This window comes from Lissotriton vulgaris, chromosome 2_1 (genome assembly GCF_964263255.1).
Source record: "Lissotriton vulgaris chromosome 2_1, aLisVul1.2, whole genome shotgun sequence".
NCBI classification, from domain to species: domain Eukaryota; kingdom Metazoa; phylum Chordata; class Amphibia; order Caudata; family Salamandridae; genus Lissotriton; species Lissotriton vulgaris.
This window is the reverse complement of record NC_141687.1, coordinates 634,689,504-634,716,421: the sequence shown is the minus strand read 5'-3', so window position 1 is coordinate 634,716,421 and position 26,918 is coordinate 634,689,504.

Genomic DNA, 26,918 nt, shown 5'->3' with positions numbered 1-26,918 from the left:
TACTTCTAGTAAATGTCTCTGTGACAGGGTCAATAAGACTACTTCCCTTCCCATAAACTTCATCCCCAGTAAAACAGAACAGCATGCAGTGAACTTGTTTAGTATTTGTCCCACTCCTGTTGCTTTTAATCTCATAAATCAGAGAACACAAAAATCCTCTTTTATGTTTTTGTTGACTTAATTTATTTATTTCTTTGTTCTTGTTTCTTGTTTTGTACTTCATGTGTGAAGGTGTTTGAGCATTCGGTATGCCAAACGTAGGATGCTGGCATTTAACTTTGGGACAAAGTAATCTTGCCAAGAGCTTAGAAATTCATTATTTGAATTGGTGAATGATTAACATGATACGCAATGAGGCATATTTGGTAGTACTAAAAGGGACGTGTATGTACTTCATAGGACATGTATGGCATCTCTGTGTCAAGAAACGGGCCAACCATCATAACGCTAACCACTTCCCTGACCGACCCATCCCAGTCAGCATTCAAATCTAACCACAACACTGAAACTGCCCTCAACCGATCCATCACAGACCTGGGTTGCACTGCAGCTCTCATTTTCCTTGATCTCTCTGCGGCTTTCCACACCATCTCCTACCCAATACTCATAGAACGTCTCTAGACAAATGGAATATGCAGATTGACTGTGATGTAGAACAGCTCCTTCACAGGTCACACACAGACTCTCAGCCTTGTCCCCACAACTCCGAACCTTTCAACCTGATTTGTGGTATCCTTCAAGGCTCACACTCACTAACATCATCCACACCCATGGCCTCAACATCATCTCATATGTCAATGACACACAACTTACTCTCTTCCTCTCCAATAACACCCCAAACATCTACGCAAAGTTCACCGATTGCATGTTTGAAGTCACCCTTTGGATGAAGGCCAACTGCTAGAAGCTTAACTTGGACAATACAGTGGTGATACATTTGGAAAAAGACACCGCGCTGTGGTTGTGGCCATTTGAGCTGGGATCCAACCTATATAACCAAACAAGGAACCTATGGATCTAGATTGACAGCAACATCTTGATGTCCAGCAAGGTTAACCTGATTTCCTTCTCCTGCTACCACACCATCAAGCTCCTCAGGAACATCTTCAGATAGCTCCTTTTAACCCCCATCATGCAATCACTCATGCTCTAATCACCAGCAAGTTTGACTATGGAAATGCACCTTGTGTGGAAATCTAGCTGAACTCACCAAACAGCTCCAGGTCAAAAGTCCCCCAGCACACATATTTCCACTCGCCTCAGAAACCTATACTGGCTTCCCATTCACAAATACGCCATCTTCACACTACTCATGCACACATGCTAAGCACTGTGCAACCTAGGTCCTGTTTACCTCAGAGCTGCATCAGTTTTCACACCTCCAACTGAAACCTCTGCTTCACTAACTTCCTGCTCACCCCTGTCCCTCTCATCGAAGAGGCAGAGCTGAGGGTTGCGTCTTTTCGTACCTGACTCCTAAAGCGTGGAACGATTTACCCTCTCATATCAGATCAAGCAGCCCAGTATTAGAATTCCAGAAGAAACTAATCACCTGGCTTTTCCAAAAGGCCCTAGATACTGAAGTTTGTTTCCCCTCCTCTAAGCACCAGGATACCCTTCCATGTGAGATGAATGCTCAACAAATTTACATAATATATGTAAAATAAAATATATATATATATGAGATCAGAGAATGTTCCTGCGCCCAGTACTAAGACAATAACCATTTGTACACATTAAATTTGTTAATAATCTTATTAGGCACCTGAAAATATCACTCAAAAGGTCATCAATTGCCAATAATCAGGTTCCTGTAATCAGCAGCCACACTCTGGCAAATCTACCCAAACACCTGTTGGAATATATACACAAATTAAGCAAGTGCATAAATCGTCTATGCCAAGTCAAAAATACATGTTTCTCTTAACAGAGAATCTAAAAAACCTACTTTCCGTCTTATTACTTGTAAATTATAATTGCAAGCATTGCAATGTGTGTTTTGGAAAAATAAATGCTTACTTAGTTCCCAAAGCTCATACGAAGCACAGAAATCAGGCACCACTGTTATCCCACAGGAATCGTGATTCATATTGCATAAGCAGATAGTCTCATCTAAGAAAAGGACTTTGACTATGTTTTTAGTACAGAAAAGTGGATTAGTCAGGCTCTGAAAGTGTATTGGTTCTATGTTGCTTCTTTGTAGTTTGGTCAACATTATAAGAGATAACGTTAGAAATATTGAAATTGAATTTGTATAGCACAAGTATTTAGTAAATTGAGGAGAAATGTTTGTGATCTTCTTTGTGATCATTTCTCACTCAAGTGTATTTGAAATGAAAAACCACAAGATTCCGCTGTGAGTAGGGAGTATGCTAAAAGAGGATACTGACATTTGAGGATGCAGGGAATGAGGTGTTACACCTGAAGAGCTATATGTCAAGCAACAGCAATTATGCCATTCACTCAAATTAGTGAGGGATACGGTTGAGGAATATATAACCCCAGTATTCAGCCTATCTGACTAGGCCCCACTGGAAAATCTGCAAACTTAGTGGAACAACAGTTTCAAAAGTGGTGTCTTTAGCTTTGAAGATATTGCTAAATAATGTCCAGCAGTCACTATGAAATGAAGAGCCAGGTGGGAGAAAGATGTAGGTAGGATGGAAGATGAAGAATGGCAAGAAGCTATAATATAACCGCGAGAGGTGGCTATTACGACACGTTTTCACAAGGCCCAATTTTTGCGAAATTTGATCTTGGCTGTATGTATATTCTGTCACAACTGCAATGGAGTATACATACCGCCAAGATAGTGGTCTGTCTGCCCACCCGCTTTAGATGAGGTCGGACTGTAGGTTCAATCATGGGGGGACTACGCCATCTCCACTGTGATCAAACCCCTCTGACTTGTAAATCAACTCACCTAATTAGAGGTCAGTTTTCACTGTCTGTCACCACCAGGAAAACTTTGGCAGTAAGAAGCAGTGAAACTGCTAAATGCTCCTGTCTCTACGAGACAGGACTCCCATGGTAAGAGGAACATTTTATATTTACGCTTCTGCATCTACTTGTTAAAAATAAAACAGTTAGGTGCAGGGCTTGAACCACCATCACAGCGGTTCCTGTCTGTGCAGTAGAAATGGCTGCTAGCTTGTCTGTCATTTCTAAATTTGGCGAGAAGTGTAGTCTTGGCCTGGAGGATGTTAGTTCCTCTCCTAGGCCAGCAGTGATTGCTCCATCTGCCAAAATATTAATTGGGCACTAAGTCCAGAACCCAGCAAAGACTTTTGGTTATGTAGCCTTGTCCGCATGTTTGAGAGACTTTAGGTACACTAAGAGATGTTATGATTAAATTCCATGGCAGTAATTCCATTGTTTTGAGTCCAATCATTCCTGTTCCAATCATTGCAATATGAGGCAATCATACAGTCCCCTTTACATGCTCACCCTCTTTAGAAATATGATTTTAAAAAAATGCTCCTCCTATACCAGCAGATTATGCTCAGGACTTACCTCATTACAGAATGTAACATACAACAAATCAATCCACATTGACTGATATATAATCTTTTGAAAAGGCGAGGAGGGATGCAATGATAGGAACAGGAAAGTAATGGAATTACCACTCAGTCAGTCATTTATGCCTTACCTCTTTGTCCATTCCTTTCATTACAATTAAGGTATGCCAAAGCTGTGTGTTCAAATTAACTTAATACAAACTAACACTATGAACAGAAGTGCATCAAGATAAAAACAGTAAATCTTATTTTTTAATCTTTACTATTACTTCATAGCACACAAAACTTTGACACCAAACACATTCTGCTGATTGCTCACTTTATCAATCTTATAGTGTCTGACAAAAGTGTAGGGGTTGGCCTCAGGGCAGCCCTACAACTCTACTTCAGAGATGCTGTCTGAAATTTGCCATAAAACAACCGTGCTCCTGGTCAATCTACCCTCAGTAGATAAAGGAGGAGTAATCCCTCGTCTTTGGTAAGCCAATGAGTTAGTGGAATTAAGCAAAAAATTTAATAACTGGAGAGGACAGCCATCCTGGTTGACAGTACCAGAATTTGCCAAAAGAGTTCCCAGAAACTCAATTCAAACATATATGAAATATCCTTCTTACTTCTAATTTATTCAACTATTCTGGGGAAGATGGACTGGGCCAAAATTCTGGAAGAATAATTTCCTGTTGCAGGTTAGAAGTGGATGGAACGTTTGGAGAAAAACTACAAACACATCTCAAAATATTGCTAATTAGAAAAGATTCTCAAATATAGATGCTTGACCGGAAAGGATCCAAATTCACCCATTCTTTTCACTGTGGTTATAGCCACCACAAAGAAAACGCCCCAGAAGATATTCAAATCAAATGAATCTACAAGTTGAAAAGAAGGACATTTTAAACATCAGGAATCAAAATCAAATCCTAAAAAGGCAAAGGAATTTTTGTGTTAGGACTGACTTACAGAGACTTTAAAGAGTCTAGATTCCAATATCTTGGGGCATAGCTTCAGGGGGGTGGGGGGTGGTTCCAACCCACCCCCTATTAAATGTAATTTCAGGTAAGTAGGTGGGTACAGGTGCTATCATTCTGATAATTTTTACGTATACACAGACACAAACACTCTCTCCCTCTCGGTTTTGAAAGTCTTCAGAACTGGTGGTTAGTTGACAAAATATTGTGTTTTTTCCTACTTAGTACCCCTACCAATCCACATTCTTCTCCCTTTCCACTGTCCCTTTATCCGCTTTCATGTGCCCTGCTTGTCGTATAATGTATTTTAACATTATATGCTAGCATGATTGCTGGAAAATCTTACGCTCATCCCCCCCTCCCAATCTTACTGACCAAGATACACCACATTCTGACAAATCTACCCAGTTTTCTCTGAAAGCCTTGATGACTGTCCATTGTGGTTTTGAATTGGACATTTTACATCCATATTAAAATCATCTCCTGAAAATTGCAAAACCAAACATTGGAGCAAGACAAAGGATCTACTCCCATGCTTTCACACCATCACCTCCTGGATGAAGAGCAATGACGATTACATGAGCTGCCTTTGGAATCCTTCCAGGAAGCTTGAATATCAACTGCTAAGTTGTCCAGACACCTAACCTCTTTAACCCTAACCTGTCAATCTCCAAATGGTTAGCAGGAGAAACGGAAGGACCATTTGTGATATTTAAGGATGGAGCAGATGATATGGACGAAGAGGGAGCAAACATTGCTGGTCCATTTTCATTTCTAATATCAGAGGAAAGCAGGACAAATGGGTTGAAGGTAAGGCAATCAGAATTACTGATGTTTTCTTCACCTTCACTCTGATTAAGAATTTTGCTATCAGAGGGAACGGGGGGAAAGCATACAAAATCCCTAGGGCCAAGGTCAGGAAAGAGCATATATATTCGAAGCTCCCAGCTGCTTGTTCATGGCACAGAATTGGTGAAGAAGAGAAATGGACTGGAAATCAAAAAGAAACAGAATTGGAACTCCTCACTTTCTGCAGAGGTCTTTAAAGATTTTCACACTCAACTGATACTCCTGCGAATATGGAAGAATGGAAAAACCATGCTCAACAAGACTGCTCTGTGGTTCATGGTTCCCTGTATGTGCATTTTGCTGACAACATCTGCGTATATTTCTCTGCCTATTGGAAAATACGAACTGCAAAGTTCATCAAAGACTTTGACTTCGTTCCGCCCTGCTTTTTCAGATAGGTCCTTGTAGACATATTGTCAGTTCTGATAATAACTGATTTGTCCTTTATCAATGGAGAGAAATGAAGGAGAGTTAAAAAAACTAAATTTCTCTCAGATTGGAAGAGATCCTCCACCTATCTTGCTGTCATCTGGTATTATTATTTTCCAGTTTGGAGGGTAAATTGTAAACTTTTGGACAGATGCTTTGGCTTCAACCACTATCTTAGATTCTCTGGTATTCGCTGTGGAAGGGAAACCTTCATCTCCAGACAATTCTGAGATGGAGACCATAGGTCCAGTAACTAGTTGAAAAGCAAATGCAGATGAAATCTCGCACAAGGAATCTGAAAAATTGAGACTGTCATGTCTTCCTGAATCATCAGCCATTTCCTCGTTCTTAGATCTTCCTGACTCATGAAATGGCAGAGATTTGCGGTCATCTTCTGATATCTTTTTTGAGCAAGATTCAGGGTACCCCTGTTTGTCTGAAATCTTGCCCTGATGAACTGTAAATCTTGGGAAGGATTTAACTGATACTTCTCCCAGTTTGCTGCTAAACTCCTGAGGCGAAAAGCCGGGAGGTGTTCCAGTCATTTTAAACTTGTGATTGTGTATTGTTACTGTTTTTAAAAGGAAATACTTGCCCTTTTGCACACTTTCTGACTTCCAGAACAGCTGATTATTAGCTGTGGGGAAGCAGAATCTACTCGTTCCTTGGCGCCATTGACCGCCGAAAGGGAGACGATAGCCACGCCCACCTACTGCTGGCCACGCCCCCTCCGCAGTGATATAGGACGCGCTGACGCCACGCTGCCCCATTGCTGCTAAACTCCTGAGGCGAAAAGCCGGGAGGTGTTCCAGTCATTTTAAACTTGTGATTGTGTATTGTTACTGTTTTTAAAAGGAAATACTTGCCCTTTTGCACACTTTCTGACTTCCAGAACAGCTGATTATTAGCTGTGGGAAGCAGAATCTACTCGTTCCTTGGCTCCATTGACTGCCGAAAGGGAGACGATAGCCACGCCCACCTACTGCTGGCCACGCCCCCTCCGCAGTGATATAGGACGCGCTGCCGCCGCGCTGCCCCATTGCTGCTAAACTCCTGAGGCGAAAAGCCGGGAGGTGTTCCAGTCATTTTAAACTTGTGATTGTGTATTGTTACTGTTTTGAAAAGGAAATACTTGCCCTTTTGCACACTTTCTGACTTCCAGAACAGCTGATTATTAGCTGTGGGGAAGCAGAATCTACTCGTTCCTTGGCGCCATTGACCGCCGAAAGGGAGACGATAGCCACGCCCACCTACTGCTGGCCACGACCCCTCCTACGCCACCTGCTGTTACTATAAATCATGTGTCAATACCGGAAGCGCAGCGGACGAGCGCAGCGGGCACGCCGATTGCACGCCGAAGGCGCGCTTAAGGCGAGCTCGTCTGCGCTCGTCCGCGACGAGGACGCGCCTAGCGCCTTAATCCCTGCCCAACACAGCCCACTGCCCCCCTGCTATTCCCGCGATGCCCTGCTTAACCTCCGAGGATATGCTCATGAAGGTAAGCTCACCTTTGAAGAGACTGCTTCTCCCTTAACAGACATCACCTACAAGGACCTACTTGTAGGAGGCCTCTTGAACGTCAGATCGCTACCGAAGCATGCCACTGAAATTAACCTCCTCATAAACTCACATCATCTAGATGTACTATTTTTAACAGAGACTTGGACACATGCCAACTGTGAGACTGACTTAGCCTCTGCCTGCCCTTTAAATTTTAACATTCTCCATCTCCCTAGACCCAAAGGCCGCTGTGGCGGTGTCGGTGTCATCTTTCGAGCCTCGTGGCAATTGAACACCATTGATATAGATCCAGTACCCGGAGTTGAGCTTTTCGGTCTGACTATAAATTGCCACCTAGGAGTCACCTTCACGGTAATTATTTGCTACCGACCGCCTGGGGCCTTCTCCCTCTCGCAACAGCAAGCGCTCCTCACGATTATCACTAATCTGGCAACCTTCCACACTAAACTTATTATTTTAGGAGACTTCAATCTTTGGCCAAACGGCAGCCTAGACACAGGTCTAAACAATCTTCTGCTGTCCTGTGACAGTGTGGGGCTTCACCAACTGATAAAGGACCCCACCCATTCCGCTGGCAACCGCCTTGACCTCATCTTTTCGAGTCCGGGTCTAACGCAAGTAGGCGACATCCTGCCTATGAGCTGGACAGACCACTCGCTCATTAAACTTTATATCAATAACGCCACAATAAGAAAGCCCAAGACTCACTTGCCACCACAATTTTCTTATCGTAATTGGAAAGCTTTAAAAAAACTCAGCATCTCCGCTAAAGTCTTCGAGGTGGAAGATAGTTTCTCCTCTTCCAATGCGGTGGAATACAACTATAGATCCTTTAGCGCAAAAATCACCTCCATCGCGGACTCGGCCGCCCCTCTAAAACTCTGCAAACCTAAAGGTACAACGACTCCCTGAAAATCCTCAAATCAACCTGTAAACAGGCTGAGAGACAGTGGAGACACGGATACTGTAATAACAAGAAAGTCCTCTGGAAAAAGGGACTCCGTGAATACAAATCCGCAATCACAGAGAGCAAAGCGAATTACTATTGCTCCACCATAGCTAATGCGGCTAACAGTCCTAAAAGCATATTTCAGATCCTGGACAATATTTTACATCCTGACTGCGCCAAAAACCCTATCTCTCCATCTCAGACCCTCTGTGATAGCCTCGCTCAGTTTTTCACGGACAAAATTGAGACTATCATAAATAATTTAGCCACGCCCCCGCCACACATCCATCCCACCTCTCCCGAAGTTAGCCCCATCAACCCTGACTCTTCGAAGTCAGCCTGTCCTCCCACGAACAGGCTCCGAGCTTTCCCCCTTCTCTCTCAAACTGAATTTGACAAAGTGGCACAAGGCATCACCTCTGGATCTCCCCTTGACCCTTTACCTCCGAAAATTTGGAAAGCATGTGGGCACGAATTATTCCATACTCTCCGGATGATTTGTAATCAATCCCTCAGCTGTGGCTTTGTCCCCACCTCCTGGAAGCAAGCGCTCATCACCCCGCTTCTGAAGAAACCCACGCTCAATCCAGAATGCTTGTCCAATTTCCGCCCCATATCACTTCTGCCATTCCCGGTGAAGGTGCTGGAACGTTGGGTCAGTAACTGCCTCTCAACCTACCTCGAGCAGCACCACATTCTGGACGAATTCCAATTTGGTTTTCGCCCAGCCCATGGCACCGAAACCGCTGTGCTCACCACCATGGAGGAGCTTCGAATGCGCGCAGACAGGGGCCAAGCTGTGGCCTTGATCCTATTAGACCTGTCTGCCGCATTCGATACTGTCAACCATGGGATTCTGCTCGAGCGGCTGAGAGAGGCAGGGATCGACGGCACGGCCCTGATCTGGTTCCACTCTTACCTCAGTGACAGAAAACAGGCTGTATCCCTTCCCCCTTTCCAATCGGCCTTCTCCCCTGTCCCTCACGGTGTCCCCCAGGGCTCCTCCATCAGCCCGATTTTATTTAATGTTTACTTGAAACCTTTGGTCACTCTAATCGAATCACACAACATGACCACAGTAAACTACGCGGACGACACTCAGCTCCTTCTCTCTTGGGAGGGCGAAGATTCCATCCCCTTAGAAGCTTTCCACAACTGTCTAAGAGACACCGCAAGTTGGCTGCACAGAAACTCCCTCCAGTTTAATTCCTCGAAAACCGAGGTTCTGTTCTGCCCTGCGAGCCGTATACCGCGCCCTCTGCCTGCTGAGTTTTGGCCCCCGGAAAACTCTAACAACCCGCCACCGGTCACCAGTGTTCGCAACCTGGGCGTCATGCTTAACCACCAACTAAGCATGGAAACGCAGGTTTCAAGAACAGTCGCTACCTGCTCAGGCCTTATGAGCTCACTGCGCAAAGTCCTGCCTCTATTACCACCTTCTGCCCGAGCATTGATAGTCAGGTGCACTATTCTTAGTCGCCTAGACTATTGTAATGCGCTGCTGTTTGAATCCCCTGCGACACTATTGGACAGACTCCAACGAGTTCAGTCAGCAGCAGCCAAACTGGCTCTTGGCTGAACCAGGAGATCCTCGGCTACCGCAGCACTGGCCGAGCTGCACTGGCTGCCATTGAAGCAACGCATTGCCTTTAAAGCCCTTTGCCTGGTCTTTAAGGCACTACACGGTGCCGGACCCAGGCCTCTCCAACGTCTGTTCTCGTGGTATACTCCCACCAGAACACTTAGGTCTACAACTGCCTGCCTTGTGAAAGTGCCCAGATGTAAGAAGGCCAGGACTGGGGGAAGATCGTTCAGAGTAGCTGCTGCCAAGCTGTGGAACAGTCTGCCTGTCGATATTCGCCAAATCCCTCATCTCCTTCCCTTCAGAAAACGAATTAAAACCTGGCTCTTTCCTCCGTCCCTTTAAATTCCCAACCATAGTTCAACCCCCGTCTAAGAACCTCTAGGAGTAGCCAACAGCGCCAGGATACCTGCCAGGTGACAGTCGCGCTCTTTAAAATAAAACATAAAAAAAAAATACTAAGAAGGCATTACTTTGACGTACTGCCAAGACCTATCCTTGACTTGGCATGGATCAACCAATCCTCTAGATGAGGTTGTAACATGATCCCTCCTCCATGAAGGATGCCCGCTAAATTAGTCAGCACTTTTGTGAAAACTCTGGGGGCTGACTTGATCTCGAATGGGAGGATTGTAAACATTAATCTTAAGAACTTTTGATGTTGAGAGAAGATGAAAAAATAAAGACATGCATCCTGAAGGTCTATGGCTAACATGTGTTTCTGAGGAAGAACCATAGGAGTTATTTTCTCCATACTGTCCATTTTGAAATTAATTACCCTTATCTATCTGTTTGCTATCTTTAAGTCCTGTACTGGCCTAGAAGTGCTAGATACCTTTTGAACTAAGAAGAGAATCAAATAGAACTCTTAACCCTTCTCTCCCAGCGAAAATAGGATCGAATTCTCCTTTTACTTGCAAAGTTTGAACACCTTGCCAAAAAACGTGCCCCTTGGAATAGGCGTAGGGATGCTTTCCAAGCTTGGCGGTCTGGATTTAAATTATGTGATATAAACTCTCTGCATGACATTCAAAACCGACTGATCAAAAAACATCAGCTCTCCACTCTTAAAGGAGCTGCTGTTTCTGGCCTGGTTTGAAGGAGAAACATCCCAATTTTGTATCCTTCTTAGGTTGAAAACATCTCCTGGAAGATCTTTTTTTATAATGATTTGATTCTTCCTTTTGTCCTCATAAGATTTTGAATATCCACTTTACCCTCTTTAGGGAAGGGCATGCATCCTTTCTTCGAAAGCTGTTGTTACCATTTGTTTCATCTGGCCTTTGAACAGTCTCTTGCCTTAGAAAGAAATTCTCAGAAGAACAGATTTCTCAGCTGTTTCTACTCTCCCTTCCCTTAGCCGTATGTGTATCCTGGCAAAAGCCGAAGAGCCTTTTGCTATTGTTGCTGCTTTAATGGAATCGCATGAGATATCTGATTGCTGGTCCATGTGGACATAGCAAATCAGAAGAGTCCTCCTCCTCGTGCATTGCAGCTGCGAAATTTTCCAAACCTTTAACCAAACTCTGGGCTGTAAAAGCTGCATAAGTACTTGCTCTAAGACGCAGATTATATGTATTATTTGTTCTCTTTAATGTTTTTTCAACTCCTGATTAACAGAAGCCTTTCTAAATGAGGTTGCCAGTATCTCATCCATTTTATTAATGTGAGGCAGAATTTCTTCTGCCTCATTGTAATTGTAATTGTAATTGTAACGATATTTATAGAGCGCGATTGCTGCCCGTAGGCGTCCAAGCGCTGAGCTGACCAGACAAATGACGGAAGAGGTGCTTATGGTACGATGGGTTTGTCAAACAGCCAGGTTTTTAAATTTTTGCGGAAAGAAATGAGATTTGAGTTGGACCGGAGAAAAAGGGGAAGGTCGTTCCAGAGCCTGGCGGTGTTCAGCGAGAACATTCTACCCCCTGCTCTGGCTCGGTTTACTCTCGGAACGACGGCGAGGAAGGCCTCCTTTGATCGTAGGTTCCTGTTGGGGTAGTAGGGGGTGACAAGGTTTCTGTTGATCGCTGGGCTTGTGTTCCAGAAGGTGCGGTGCGCTAGGCACAGTGCCTTGAAGGCTATCCTCTGCCTCATCAAACTCATTTATCCTCTGTAGGTATCTGGAAAGTCTGACATGTTCCATTCCTTTCTATTCATGATTAATACTATTTCTTAGTATGGCCGAGATACCCGCCACCCCCTCTCAACACAATCCCCAAAAGGAGTGAAACCGGAAACAGTTCTTGAAGTTTTTGGAAGTGGGATGGAGTGACCATCCCGGCCGTATTTATTAAAACAAAATTAAAACATTAAACGTTTCATGTTATGTACAATTTCATTACCATATTGCGATGTTTGGCTAACCTTAACAGATTCTCTAATACAGAGGTTCTCCTAGCCGAACTAGCAACCTACAAAACATTTCTTGACATATTGAAATTGTACAACCTAACGTTTAAGGGCCAACGGCAGGGTCATAACCGGTGTCAAGATCCCTAACCAGACTTACCCCTCCCACTTGGGATGGGCGACAGCACGGAGGCGTACCTCAAGTGCAACTACTACCAATTTCCCTTGACTTGACGGGGGCACCTAAAACTCGACGCCAGTTAAAGGTCGTTCGAATACTCGTGTGAGGTATCTAGAAGGTATCGTGGCCCTTATCCCAACCCCACACAACTTACCGCATCTGCCGTCGCAGATGTCACTGGCCCCGGGAAATTCCCCAGGAGGGGGCTGTAACCCCTCCTACAAAGGAAGGGGCCTTGACCGCCTTTCCTTTACTTCCGGCGACCCATCCTTAGAAGGGACCGCCTCCCCATTGAGGGGCCAATGGCCACCTCTCCCGAGCGCTCCCATCCGTGTTGGGTGACGCCCACTCATAGGGATCTACTAATTAGTGCTCACCGATCATGACCTTACCGCCTACCAAAAATAAATACGACAGTGCAAATTAACCTAAGAATACCTTGGCCACTATGACCGAAAGAGCATACATCAAAATTCAACACTAAACTGAATATCTTTAATGGCAAACGTACTCAAAAACGACCATTCTTTATTAACTCAGAATCAACACGGCACTACAACCTGTAAACGCAAACAAACAAAATTAATCAACTTTATTATACACAACTGGCTGTCTTCAGGGGCTGGTGGGTGGGTCAAAATTGGCTCTTCGTTCTGTCCCGAGCTCACGTGCAGCGAGGAGGTGCAGCTTCAGAGCACAAGAACAAGAGGATGTCTTCTGGTCTTGCGTCCCTTTTTATCCGTCTTCAGGGCGGGCGTATACCCGCCCCTGCCTGCCCCTGAGGGCGTGGCTGGCTGCGTCGGTGTCTAGGCCAGCCCACTCTAGGGCGGGAACGAGCGCGCCCCAGCTACGCCGCTTCGGGCATACCAGCTGAGACGCGCCTCCCGCCCAAAATGGCTTCCCGGGGGGATCGAGGCACTCGGCCATACGTTCGGGGGGACCGATTCGGTCGCCCCTTTCCATATGGCCGAGATACCCGCCACCCCCTCTCAACACAATCCCCAAAAGGAGTGAAACCGGAAACAGTTCTTGAAGTTTTTGGAAGTGGGATGGAGTGACCATCCCGGCCGTATTTATTAAAACAAAATTAAAACATTAAACGTTTCATGTTATGTACAATTTCATTACCATATTGCGATGTTTGGCTAACCTTAACAGATTCTCTAATACAGAGGTTCTCCTAGCCGAACTAGCAACCTACAAAACATTTCTTGACATATTGAAATTGTACAACCTAACGTTTAAGGGCCAACGGCAGGGTCATAACCGGTGTCAAGATCCCTAACCAGACTTACCCCTCCCACTTGGGATGGGCGACAGCACGGAGGCGTACCTCAAGTGCAACTACTACCAATTTCCCTTGACTTGACGGGGGCACCTAAAACTCGACGCCAGTTAAAGGTCGTTCGAATGCTCGTGTGAGGTATCTAGAAGGTATCGTGGCCCTTATCCCAACCCCACACAACTTACCGCATCTGCCGTCGCAGATGTCACTGGCCCCGGGAAATTCCCCAGGAGGGGGCTGTAACCCCTCCTACAAAGGAAGGGGCCTTGACCGCCTTTCCTTTACTTCCGGCGACCCATCCTTAGAAGGGACCGCCTCCCCATTGAGGGGCCAATGGCCACCTCTCCCGAGCGCTCCCATCCGTGTTGGGTGACGCCCACTCATAGGGATCTACTAATTAGTGCTCACCGATCATGACCTTACCGCCACAGGCCCGGATAGTTGACCGGCTATCCGGGCCCCCCACAAAAACTCCTAGCTAAAGGTCATGTTCCAACGTTTTTAACCATGCTAAGAAGTCTCCTATGAGTAACTCATTTCCCACCCGAGACAAATGCACACCATCCCCCAGATACATACTGTCATCATTAATACAACCGTGCGAGATAGAATGCAATGTCCTGGAACGGAACAACCTACCCATTTTGTTATTAAGTTTCCTAACAGAATGGTTCAAAGCAGGGATCGAAATAGCCCCCCGCCACGCTTTTCGTGGGATCATATGAGACCACGCAATTATGCACCCCGGAACTTTCCTCGCCAACCAACTTACAGTGGAAAGCATTGCCTCCAGGAGAAGTCGTCTACCGGTGGTGACCAAATCATTGCCCCCTAAATGTACTATGACTATAGACGGCGGTGACCTCATCCGCCCTAACAAACCCTCAAAGTAAGCCTGAAACTGGTCAATACAGAGACCGCCCCTTCCGTAGAAGGACATCCTGTACCCGTATTCCCCAGCTACGTGAATCATGTCACCTGCTTCGAATACGTCTGCGGCACGCCTCACGTATGAGTGGCCCACGACCAACACCTCCTTTCTCACAGCCGGTGATGTCTGACCGCTGGCCCGGTGTTGGGTCGACTGCATAGTCCGCCCCGCCTCGAAGGCTTGCGTAACTGAAAACCAAACAAAAGACAAGAAGCGTGAGTACATTATTACAGCTTCACAACATGTGCAACCGCACATACCTCTTATAACAATTGGAGGACCAACGCCCCACTCGTTTTACTTGTTCCACATTAAGACCCCTGGCTGCAGCTTCAGTGGCAGCCCCTATCCGAAAGGAATGGGTCCCAAACTCACCCGGGTCCAAGCCCGCTGCGGTAATCGACATCGCGAGCACCCGCTGAAACTGAAACTTTGTCAGTGGGGTGGCGTCCGCGTGTCTCAACATTGTCCCCCCCCATGATGCCACCCTTCGTGCTAGGTAATCCTCTAAACACCTCACCGGACACATGGAAGACCCTGGAATCCTGCGAATGACTATGCAGTCTCCCACCCCACTTTGATCGGTTTTTGACTTGACAAAGGATACCGTCATAGTCTCACCCCTGATCTGAACGTGTTCCCGGCACAAACCCCCCGCCACATCCCGCTTGCTCCTTGCCACCAGCTCACTTATCCTCATAGCCCCGTGAAATGCAAGCGTAAAAGCGGCTCGGAACAAACAGGCCTCGAACTGAGACGAGCATATGTCGGGGAGTGTGGCCAGCAACTGGGACAACCTATCCAGACCTATCGGGCGCCTCTCATCTACTCTGCGACCCTCAAGGCGTTGCCACCCACGCAGCGCTTTCTGTACAGCAAAAGACGCTGTCGGGTCCTGGATATTATGAGCCCTGGCAACAAAGGAGATGGCAGCACGATGCCTCTGGGCTGTAGCCACCGACTTCCCAGCCTTACGCAAGGACATCAGAAAATGTACTACCCAATCCTCATGCCCCCAAAGTCCCCCTCTCTCAGTCCCCAAAAAGGCCAAATAAGCCCGAAACGCCCCTTCGTATGCCTTCCTCGTCCTTGGTGCTAGACTCTCTCCCACGAGGTAACGAAGTTCGGGGCACCGAGAGACCAGAGAGCTTCGGGAAAGGGTGCTGGCTCGGGGTCCGCTGAGGGAAGGAAACCCGAGAAAGCCTGCATTTGAAAACGAGACAGTGCATCAGCAGCCTGATTCATCACCCCCGGGACATGTTTTGCTCTGAATACCACGTTCAGTTGCATACACAGTAAGACAATTTCTTTAAGCAGCCTCAAAATCATTTTACAACGTGCTGCCTGACTATTGATGCATTCTACAACGGTCATATTGTCAGACCAAAATATGACAGAATGATTTTTGAATCCATCGGGCCAGGATCTGAGGGCCACCAAAATAGGAAACAGCTCAAGGAAAGCAATATTACTCGTCAGCCCCTCATCGTGCCACCATGTTGGCCACTTTTGTGCCGACCATTTTGTGCCGAAGATGGCGCCGAAACCCATGCTTCCCGCTGAATCCGTCCATAGACCAAGCTCTTCAGAGGACAAGGCCGGTTTGTTCCAGACGACTCGACCATTGAAATCCGCCAAAAATGCTAACCAAATACGCATGTCTTGGCGGACCTCGGCCGATAACCTCGTGCGATGGTGACCCTCCTTTAGGCCGACCATCGCCTGTGCAATCGAACGGGAGAAGGGGCGGGCCATCGGGATCACCCTTAAGGCAAAATTCAACTTCCCCACCAATTGCTGCAATTGATGCAGCGTAACTTTAGATGCAGTGATACACATTTGTAGGGCTGTTTTGAATTTCGATACTTTGGAAGCTGGTAAACGAAAACAACCCTCACTAGAGTCCAACTCGATCCCGAGGAACTCGAGGCAAGTCGTGGGACCCACAGTTTTACCTGGTGCCAACGGCACGCCAAATTGATTCATTAAAACACAAAATTCAGTCAAGGCCCGGGCACATTCATCATCCCCAGCGGCCCCAAGGAACAGAAAGTCATCGAGGTAATGCATCACATTCCGAAAACCTGTTTTCTTCGTGTAAACCCATTGCAGAAAACTACTGAATTTCTCGAAATAAGCACAAGATATCGAGCACCCCATCGGCATACACCTGTCCATGTAATACAAACCTTGAAACATGAATCCCAACAAACGTTGGTCTTCCGGGTATACCGGGAGCAAACGGAACGCTGACTCGATATCTGATTTCGCCATCAGCGTCCCGGGCCCCAGGCGATTCAAAATGGCTACGGCCTCATCGAATGATGCGTACCGCACCGAACACATTTCTGGATTAATTGCATCGTTTACAGAAAGGCCATGAGGGGCTGATAAATTGTGAATCAATCGAAACTCACCCGGGTCCTTCTTGGGGACCACCCCTAAAGAAGAACAAACAAAGTTCGGCACCGGGGGGACAGGAAACGGGCCGGCAACCCGACCTCGGGTAACCTCTTTCCGGATCTTATCCTGTACTACAGTAGTATGCTGCAAGACGGAAAGTTGATTTTTGCACGTCCCGACACCCTGAAAGTTACCCACCGGGATGCGGAAACCATATGAAAAACCGTTTCGTAGCACCCCAGCAGAAGTACGATCTGGGTATTCGCTGAGCCAGGGAATCATCGCCAGGGTATCAATCGGGGTTGGTAAAGGCGCCCCTCGGACTATATTAGACCTGTTTAGCGCCTCCTCTACCCCCATTTTCACCCGATTTGGCTCTGCACGAGGACTCAGGATGGGGTGCCCCACAACCACTACATTCGTGTTTGAACTTACAAGATCCCGGGGGCCTAGTACATTTGCTTCTGTTGAAATTGAAACAGAACCCCCTCTTCCCTGTATTGCCGGCGGGTCTCGGGTAATCGTCTGTACCCGTACCCGACCGAAAGGGTGTCCCCCCATTTTGGCGGGAGGACTCACCAACAGCACTCCCCACCAACGGCACTTTCAACATCCCTGACTCTTTCATCTTATTCCATGTTAAAGAATCGTAACAGTCCCAGGTTAAACTTTTGTTATGCTCCATCGCTTTCCTGAAAAGGTTGTCATAACAGAACCATTGGTTACCTTGGTGCGATGTCGAGTACCCCATAATTCGTGACTGATATACTGGAAATTCAGGGAGCAAATCAGGCCTACGTTCCCCCAAAATTGCCGTAAAAATTCCCCAAGCATTACCCCAGTTACCAATATTTTCATTCACTTTAAAGGCGGCCATTTTTGCGCGCCAAACACTCGGATGCATCAGATCCTTTTGACCCTTAACAGTTTCGACCTCATAGTGATCAACGAGCAGGGAGAAAATGTTAACGTATTCCCCCGCCCAAATCTTTTCCTTTATTGGCAAAGGAACATGTTGCCCCAATTTTTCTCTACGAGAGGGGGTTGACTCATCCCTTGCAATCGGCAATGGCCGCTTACCTGCACCGGACGCTGCTTCCGTCCCTCGTGGCTTGTCTATCGCCGCATCCGGCGCGGGCACCTTGGCTGTATCACGTTTCTCGCGCAACTGCTTTATGAGTGCTTGCGCTTCGGTAGCCATGGCGCCCCCATTACCGTCCCCCAACCATGCTGCTAACTGTGCCGCCAACTCGGGAGGCATATCTTCGGCAGACGTCGGGGTGACTACCACGGGAATCGGATTCCCCTCATCCGGTACCGGGGCCGGTACCGGGGCTGGCGCCTCGAGCGGGGAACAGGGAACCGGGACGTCTCCCCCGACCGGCCCCCTTCTCGGCCTCTTTGGCTTCCCTCCGGCCGGTGGACGCCCCGATCCCTCCTCGCCGTCTCGCTCCGCCAACCGCTTCTTAATTTCGGACATGTCCTTCATGAGGGCCCGAACCAACTGGTCAGTCGACATTGTCTTCGCTCCTTTCTTGGGCATCTTTTCAGATGAAGTATCTAAAAGACAAAGAGAGAGATTAAAACGCTCAAAATTGGCTCTTCGTTCTGTCCCGAGCTCACGTGCAGCGAGGAGGTGCAGCTTCAGAGCACAAGAACAAGAGGATGTCTTCTGGTCTTGCGTCCCTTTTTATCCGTCTTCAGGGCGGGCGTATACCCGCCCCTGCCTGCCCCTGAGGGCGTGGCTGGCTGCGTCGGTGTCTAGGCCAGCCCACTCTAGGGCGGGAACGAGCGCGCCCCAGCTACGCCGCTTCGGGCATACCAGCTGAGACGCGCCTCCCGCCCAAAATGGCTTCCCGGGGGGATCGAGGCACTCGGCCATACGTTCGGGGGGACCGATTCGGTCGCCCCTTTCCATTTGTCGTGGAAAGACAGTCTCAGTGTTGAAGGCTTTGGACACTGAGGAAACAGCTCGTCATCCTCCAAAATCTGCATGTCTTGTGGAAACCACAGATTGCTTCTAATGTGCTATAGCTCCTAACACACTCCTTCCCTGTGAATATTTCACACCAGCTGCTCTACTGCTGCTAGGCTCAGAACCTAATGACAAGTCATCATCCTTTGCCTTTTCCTTTCTCTTTCTCCCTTGAAGGCAGCATCCACAGCTTCTTTTATAAGGATCTGAACATCGAATGGAAACACATATTTCTCTTGATGGCTTCTCTTATTGTTATGGTGGCTGGAAAGACTTCTGGAACAATGCCCCTCTGCTCCCTCAGAAGAGTCTGAGGACCAGTGCACTCTCTTGGAAGTACATTTTCCCTTCACCTTGCCCAGCAACAATGACCAGGGGAAAAACTCCACCAGATATACATCTAGTACCAATGAGAAGGGATGAGCGAAAAAGACAGACATGCATAGATCAATCTCAGCACTTGTCTAAAAACATGGATGCATTTCCCTTTTCTTTTCTTTTCTTTTCTTTTCTTCAATGATAGCTGCCCAAATTCAGCCAGAAATATGTTGACAACCTGCACAGAATTATTTATGCTAAGAAGTGGCCAGGCTAACCAAGAAAAAGACAACCCTTTAACCAACACTGGCGTTCTCCATGACAGACGTTGAGTAACGCTTTCATGAAAACGCGATCCACCCAAGATCAGCTGAAAACACCGAGCATATCACTCAAGAAACTGCAGCCTCCAATGCTGCTTTCCAAGAAGAATGGCCTCCATAAAAAACAGCCACTCCTGCTGATTGAGATCGCGTTGCCCCGATCATGCTTGAGAGTAGACTTGTGTCTTCCAGTTTGCCCAGCACATGGTGGAATTTCTGCTGCGAAAGGCCCATAAAAATAAACAAGTCTCTCACATGACTATTCTCCATATGGTAGGAACATACTGCCAAACATTGCTTTATCTCAAGCCGACTGAAAAGAAACAGCAGTGTTACCTCTAATGTAGGTGCCCCCCCCCCCCCCAACAGCACCGCAGATAGTACACCGTCCTGCGAGTCATAGTTAATCACAACTCAAGCTTGGCAGAACATGGGATCAGTGCAAACAACCTTGTTGCAGCTAGCTTCCCCCACTTTGCTAATTTGTGAAGACAAGAATGAACAAACAGAATTGAGGTAAGTCCAGAGCATATATGCTGCTGGTGCGGAAGTAGCATGATTTTTCTTAGATTTCTGTGGAGGCATGATGCCTCATATTGCAATGAGAGGAACAAGAAAGTGGGCAAATAGGTAATACCATTATATTTCACTCTCCACTAAATTGTGCAGGTTTTGGCAGGGTGTTATGGAGCATTTACAAATAATAGTTGCTGGGGCATGGTCTGCGCGCAGCCAAGATGGCCGCATATTTGTGAGCTCCTGTGTGCCTCCGTGTGGCAATTCGGATTCCTGAGCTTGGAGTTCTTGTGAGCCGGTTCCTGCTCAGGATATTGGAGGCGGAATGAAGTAAGGAAAGGGAGGAGAGGTTGCAGAGCTTTTGGAGTGCGTCTTATACCATTTTTGGCCGTGCTCGTGTTCTCCTCAGATGCAACGCTTAAGATGGCGGCAGCGCGAGGAACACGGGTGCACTAATGCTGGAGGCTTCCCTGCTTTGAGGTATGGTGGTGAGGCGGAAAGAGCATTTCACCTAGCAGTGTATGAAACTATGTTCTTCCTGGATATGGCGCTTTATATTGAAAATGAAATACATCTAGTTGAGGGTATTTTTTTTGAATGAGCGCTGGGTCTGAGTGGTTTAATCCTTCACCAACTGATTGTGCGAAACGCTGCCCACCCTGAGGACATTTTCAAGTGATAACAGGTTGTGTTTACCTGCAACCATTTTGCATAACAACTTATGGAACGCTGTTCTTCTTGCATATGGCATTTTGTTTTTCCTGAGGAGCAGTACATCCAGTAGGAAAGCACCTTGAATGAGCGCTGTGACTAAATGTTTAACCCTTCACCATTTGAACGTGTGAAAGGTCACAAAGGTCCCTTTGTGTTCAAATATATATGATAGTACATTTTTGTCAATGTGACGACCACCCTGTTACCAGTCTCTGACATGTAACGGCTCCACACCTGCTTCCTAATTGACTAGTTCTGTTTTTTGCTATAGTGACAACAGACTGTGATTATTTGCAACTGCTTTTCTATTAACACCTTTGACTGGACACCAGTTTTTCGGAGACGCGCTCTTATGTGAGCACTGACCAACAACGTGGTGGAGGTTACTATCTGGCCGGATGGTGGCATTTCATGGGGCTCATTTAAGGGTCTGATTACTGTTGCTTTTCCCCTGGAGGGCTTGCTTTGAGGTCTTTCCGGGCAGTGCTTTGGTGGTCTGGTGGAGTGAGTAAACGGTGGGGGTATCTTCTTGTCACCTGCATATTTTTATTCCAATGCCAGACAATATGGGTCTCTCAGCAAAGGATAAAGATGCAAAAGGTACTCTTAAGAGATCCCTAAGGAATCCACTACTATACTAGACAAAATCATTTTACGTTTAAATATGGTTCATGATATTGCGCAAAGCACTAAAACAAACAAGGACCTACTTCAGGTTGAAGTTGCGGCGATCATAAGTGACTTCAAAAGTCTGTCTTGCATGTTTCAAATGCAGAATCTTGTATAAGTACAGTTGAGGACACATCACTTCAACAGGCCAGGCATGTGCAGAGTCTGGAGCGCTCTATGGCTTCTTTGGGGAGGGATCTTACAGAGCAGGAGGATAGGAACCGTAGGCGTAACTTACGTATTTTTGGATTACCAGAGCAAGCGGAGAAAACTGCTCCTTCAATGCTGAATTCCTGCGGTTCTCCATATCTTCTTTCAGAAAGATTTTGAAATCAAACATGCTCCTAGAGTTCCCTCGTTTCAACCTAAATCCTCGTCACATCTGTAATGGCAGGGTTTTTGGCTTTATTTAGCAGTGATAATAGATCATTATTCTTGCTCGCATCTAGTATAGGCATTCTTAGCCTGTGTTGGCCCTTTTAAGCCCTTTTTCCAGACCTAGAAGAGGATAGCTGCTTAATATGCCTTTATTCTTGACTTTAACCTGTCTATTGCCTATTGGCTTTGACATATTAGACATATTGGTATGGTTTATGTAGGTATTCTGACAGAGCTAAGGAGCATTTCACCCCTTTCAGGCCTAAAGCTAGAGAGACTCCATCTTGATGGAAGCAGAGAGGCTTTTTAGGGCAAAGGCAATGTTTTCAGTTAAGGCTGTTGTGCTAGAGGGAAGATCCAGTTAGGACTGCTTCTTATCCGAGAAATGTGTTTTTCTCTTGGGCCCAGACGTAACATGCAGAGGCGCACTGCGGTTGCGTGGAAGCCTGGGAGCTGGCACAGGAATTTGGTAGGAGACAGCCCTCCTGTGGAAATTTCCATGAGGAAACAGCATTCTATATTTGTGAAGTGCAGAGGCGGAGTCAGTCAGTCAAGCAGAGGGGAGTCGAGGAGTGAGTCGAGGAGAGAGTCCAGCAGAGAGGAGAGCAGTGGAGTGGAGTTGGCAGAGAGAGAGAGAGGGTTCAATCTGGAGAAGAGCTGAGTTGAATAGTGAGCTGGAACTGAAGGAAGCAGTCAGAAGCAGTTGCTTATCAGGAGGAGGTGTGAATAGCTGGAGTCTGAAGTAATGCCTTTTAGAAGAGATAGAGGAGAGCTCGTGGATTAACCTATGGGAGCAGATGGAATTGGACATTGGCGCAGAGATAAAGCGAATAAGATAGTAGAATGAACGGTGATCAGAGCGGCAGGAACCATTAAAGATTGAAGACGCAAGGTGGAGAGACAGTTCGTGTGGGGGAGAGGAGTCCAGAGACAGAGCGATCAGCGCAGAGGTGTACCCAAGAGTGCAGGAGAGGAGAGAGAGCATGAGATGAGCCAAGGCACAGACGAGAGAGGAACCCAGATGACAGCTAGAACAAGACTTCACACTAATCAGGTGATATTGTTTTCATCACATTAGCTACACTTAATCTTTTCCCTTTCAGCGGAGTGTTCCTGTTATGTGTAATCTTTTCTCTTTCAAGCGGTGTGTTCTACCTATAGTCTTTGTTAGATTTGCATAAATGTTTATATTACTGTAATAAATAACCCCCAGTTTATAACTAACTGGTGTGTAGTCCCTATTCTTGTTCACTGAAGGTAAACGGCGCTTCTAGGTAATCCCAGGCACGTGAATGGATGAGTAATCCCAATCAGGTAAGTGGTGATCACATAAATAGGGAGTGAGTGGACCTTTGATGCCAAGAGCAGGTAATACACAATAATCTGGACCCACAATCAAAGTTATTATTGTAGTTTCATCCCGAGTAGACAGCTGAGATAATATCCCAATATATATATATATATGTATAGGTGTTCATAGGAATGTGGTCGTCGTTGATATGCGGCGTTAATGAGAGCGCTGGGTGGGAGACCAGCGTGTAAATCCACCAGATTGTGGCTTAAGTAAATGAGAGCACTAGGTAGTGGAACTAGTGTGTAGGTTTTGCAGGATCGCGAACGGTTTGGAAAAGGGAGCATTGGGTTCTGCAGGCCCATGTGTAGTCGCACCGGATTGTGCGCAATATCTGCCCTAGGGTAGACCGGTCTGGGTCAGGGTGGCCGCGAGACCAACTGATGTAAATAAGTGTGGTGTAGGGTATGGATATCCCTAGTAATCAGTGAGTATTCTTAGTATCCCTATAGATTTAGTGGTGTTTTTGATAATATGAGCTTGTATATTGCGAGTTCCCTATCCTCAGGTAGGTACCAGGTGCCTGGATAGGTGGTCCTGAGGACGGAAGGTGAGTACGTTTTGGCTGGGTCATAGGGGCCCCTGGGGGCTGATCCCATCTAAACAGAAAATCCAGCCATTACATTTTGGCGTAGTCGGACAGTTTACGAACTCTGTGTGCCTGGCCATGTGTTTAGATTGTCTCCCATGTGTTGTGTGGGAGTGCCCTGAACGCCAATTACATTTTGGCGTAGTCGGACAGTTTACGAAGCCTGTGTGCCTGGCCATGTGTTTAGAGAGTTGCCCATGTGTTCTGAGGGTGTGCCCTGAACGCTAGTTCCATCTGGCGTAATGTTGCAGTTTATGTAGCCTGTTAGACCTATTGGCTTGAACAGTTGCAGAGTGAGGAGATTGTATTACATCATGGCATTTGGTTTATTCAGGGTGGAAGGAATGGTTTTCATCTTGGTGTTTAAACTGTCAGAGTTGAAGGATGGCATTACATGAGGAAGCCAGTTACATCTTTGTGATGGTCCAATTGTATAAATGTGTGTAAAAAGTGCTTTTAAATTGCCCATTAAATTGCTTGCTGCATCTGCTTATGCTGTGCAATGTGAAATGTGTTCATTTTAATATGATCTGTGGAGTTTTTAGAATATAGCTCCTTGTAAATATGGCTTTAGAATAGCGCCATTTTAATGTGCCTTATGAGGTGCATGTTCTCATGTTGATCTGTTGTGTTGCTTGTGAATGGTGCTTTGGATATGTTCCTTGTGAAAAGCGTGTCGTTTTTTGAGTTTGTTTATTGTCTTGTAAATATGGCTTTAGAATAGCGCCATTTTAATGTGCCTTGTGAGGTGCATGTTCTTATGTTGATCTGTTGTGTTGCTTGTGAATGGTGCTTTGGATATATTCCTTGTGAAAAGCGTGTCGTTTTTTGAGTTTGTTTATTGTCTTGTAAATATGGCTTTAGAATAGCGCCATTTTAATGTGGCTTGTGAGGTGCATGTTCTTATGTTAATTTGCTGTGTTCCTTGTGCATTGCGCCTTGGATTTTCTGTTTGTGAAAAGCTTGTCTTGTAAATATGGTTTTTGAATAGCGCCATTTTAATGTGGTTTGTGAGGTGCATGTTCTTATGTTAATCAGTTGTGTTCCTTGTGCATTGCGCCTTGGAAATGTTGTTTGTGAAAGGCTTGTCTTGTAAATATGGCTTGTGAATAGCGCCATGTGGTCATGGCTTGGACAGGGCATGTTCTCATTACGTTTGGCAGGAGAGAGCTGGATCTCTCTCGGGTGCTTGGGGATAACGTTTTTGAAAATATGTGTACGTGTTAGCTGTGAACGTGAAGAAATGTGATCATGATTTTCCCATGTATCCATGGACGTTGGGAAATGATTGTGCTTGGCCTGCCAAAGGGTTAATATCTTGAGTTGAGATGGCAGTCTTTATTTTTTACATGCTGTCAACATGCATGGTTATCTGACCTGACTATAAAAGTCAGTGGATTGTTTGATGGTTTGATTTTGACTTTTTTTTTTTTTTTTGATTCCTTGGTCAGCCTACGTGCTTTGTCAGTTTCTTGACGGAAAGGTAACATCTTGTGTTTTGAGGAGGGTTCTGTTCATTTCACATTCCTTTTGAAATGCGTCTACGAATTTGTGTGGGTTCACCTTGGAACTGATGTGGTTATAAATAAACCTTACGGAGAAAGCTGTGTTCTTTTAAAATGAGTGAAATGTTAAAAAGATGGCCCGTTAGAATGCACGCTACGAGCTGTTTTCATTAATTATTTCTGTGGGGGTTTCCATCTAGACAGGAATGTGATGGTTGCAATAATAATAGGTTTAGAATAATAAATCTTGCCCGACGGTGCATGATAACATGTGCTTTTAATTAGTGTGAGGCAACCATGTGCTTTTGAATGAAAAAAGTTAAAATGTGACATTATTATTTTCCCAAATGTGAATTAAAATGTATACTATTATATGCCAAAGGTAGTTTCCCCTTTCTAAATAAGTGACGTCTTTTTCAAAAAAAAAAAAACTGGAGCTTTTTTTTTAATTGGCAATGCACTGTAACAGAATTGTTTTTGTTAAATTCGAGCTTCTGTTAGTTACAAAATAAGGCAGGAGAAATTTGTTTTTTGACCTTGGCAGACCAGCTGGTCTGTGCCTTCATTCTGCAAGTTTCGATCACGTCCCAGTGTGTTATGATTGGCTACAGTTCAATTTTCTTCCGCGCACGGCTTGTTTATTTAAGGGCGGGGTAGCCTGGCTCTTCAGACTCTGACCAGGGAAAATGGGAGGCTTGCAGTGCCCTGCTGATGCTGTCATCATTTGGCAGTGTTACAAAATTTTTTTTTTCACACTGTAGCATGGCTCTTGCCCAGAAGGGTGGGACTGGCTTAGTTAGGATTAGGGTATGTTAGGCCCCACTCAATGTTACTAAAAGTTAAATTTTGAATGTTTTTAATTAATTAGGATATTTTCTTTTCGATAATGAAAGGCACCCGGGGTGCTTTTTAAATGGAAAATTTTATTTTACAAGAATAATGATACTTCTTCTCTTGTTTCTAGGATTGCTGCAGTTGGGGTGCGTGCGTGCATCTGCCCACTCCCTTTATTTGTTTTAGCTTTTTATTTTCATGTTATTATTTTAGTTTATTGTTTTGGATGATGGAACCAGACCAGACCAGACCAGACCGGGTGATGGATGGCCACATTGGAGGAAGTACCGAGGATGCAGGGTGGTGGCCTACACTGAATAATTTGGACTGTGTTATTAATACCTTGGCCTGCGTCTTTTTATGGACATCTCTACGAGCAGGCCCCACTTTTAAAAAAATATATATATAATACAAATATGTTTTATTTGGGACAGAATTATACATGTATTTTGATGATTAATTCCTTGGCCTGCAATTTTGACATCACTACAAGCAGGCCCCACTTTTAAAGAACAAGAAAAAAAATGTTTTATTTGTAACAGTATTATAAAAGAATTTGGACATTGAATAATCCCTTGGACAATCAGGCCCCACTTTTAAAGCAAAAAAACGTGTCACCTATTATGACTAAGTTATTTAATTCCCTGGCCTTCAATTTTGACATCACTACAAGCAGGCCCCACTTTAAAAAAAAATATGTCACCTATTATAGTTTTTCCAAATGAAGGACTTTTTTCAATGATGGCGCACACATGTGCTCCACTGTGTGATTTAAGCTTGATGT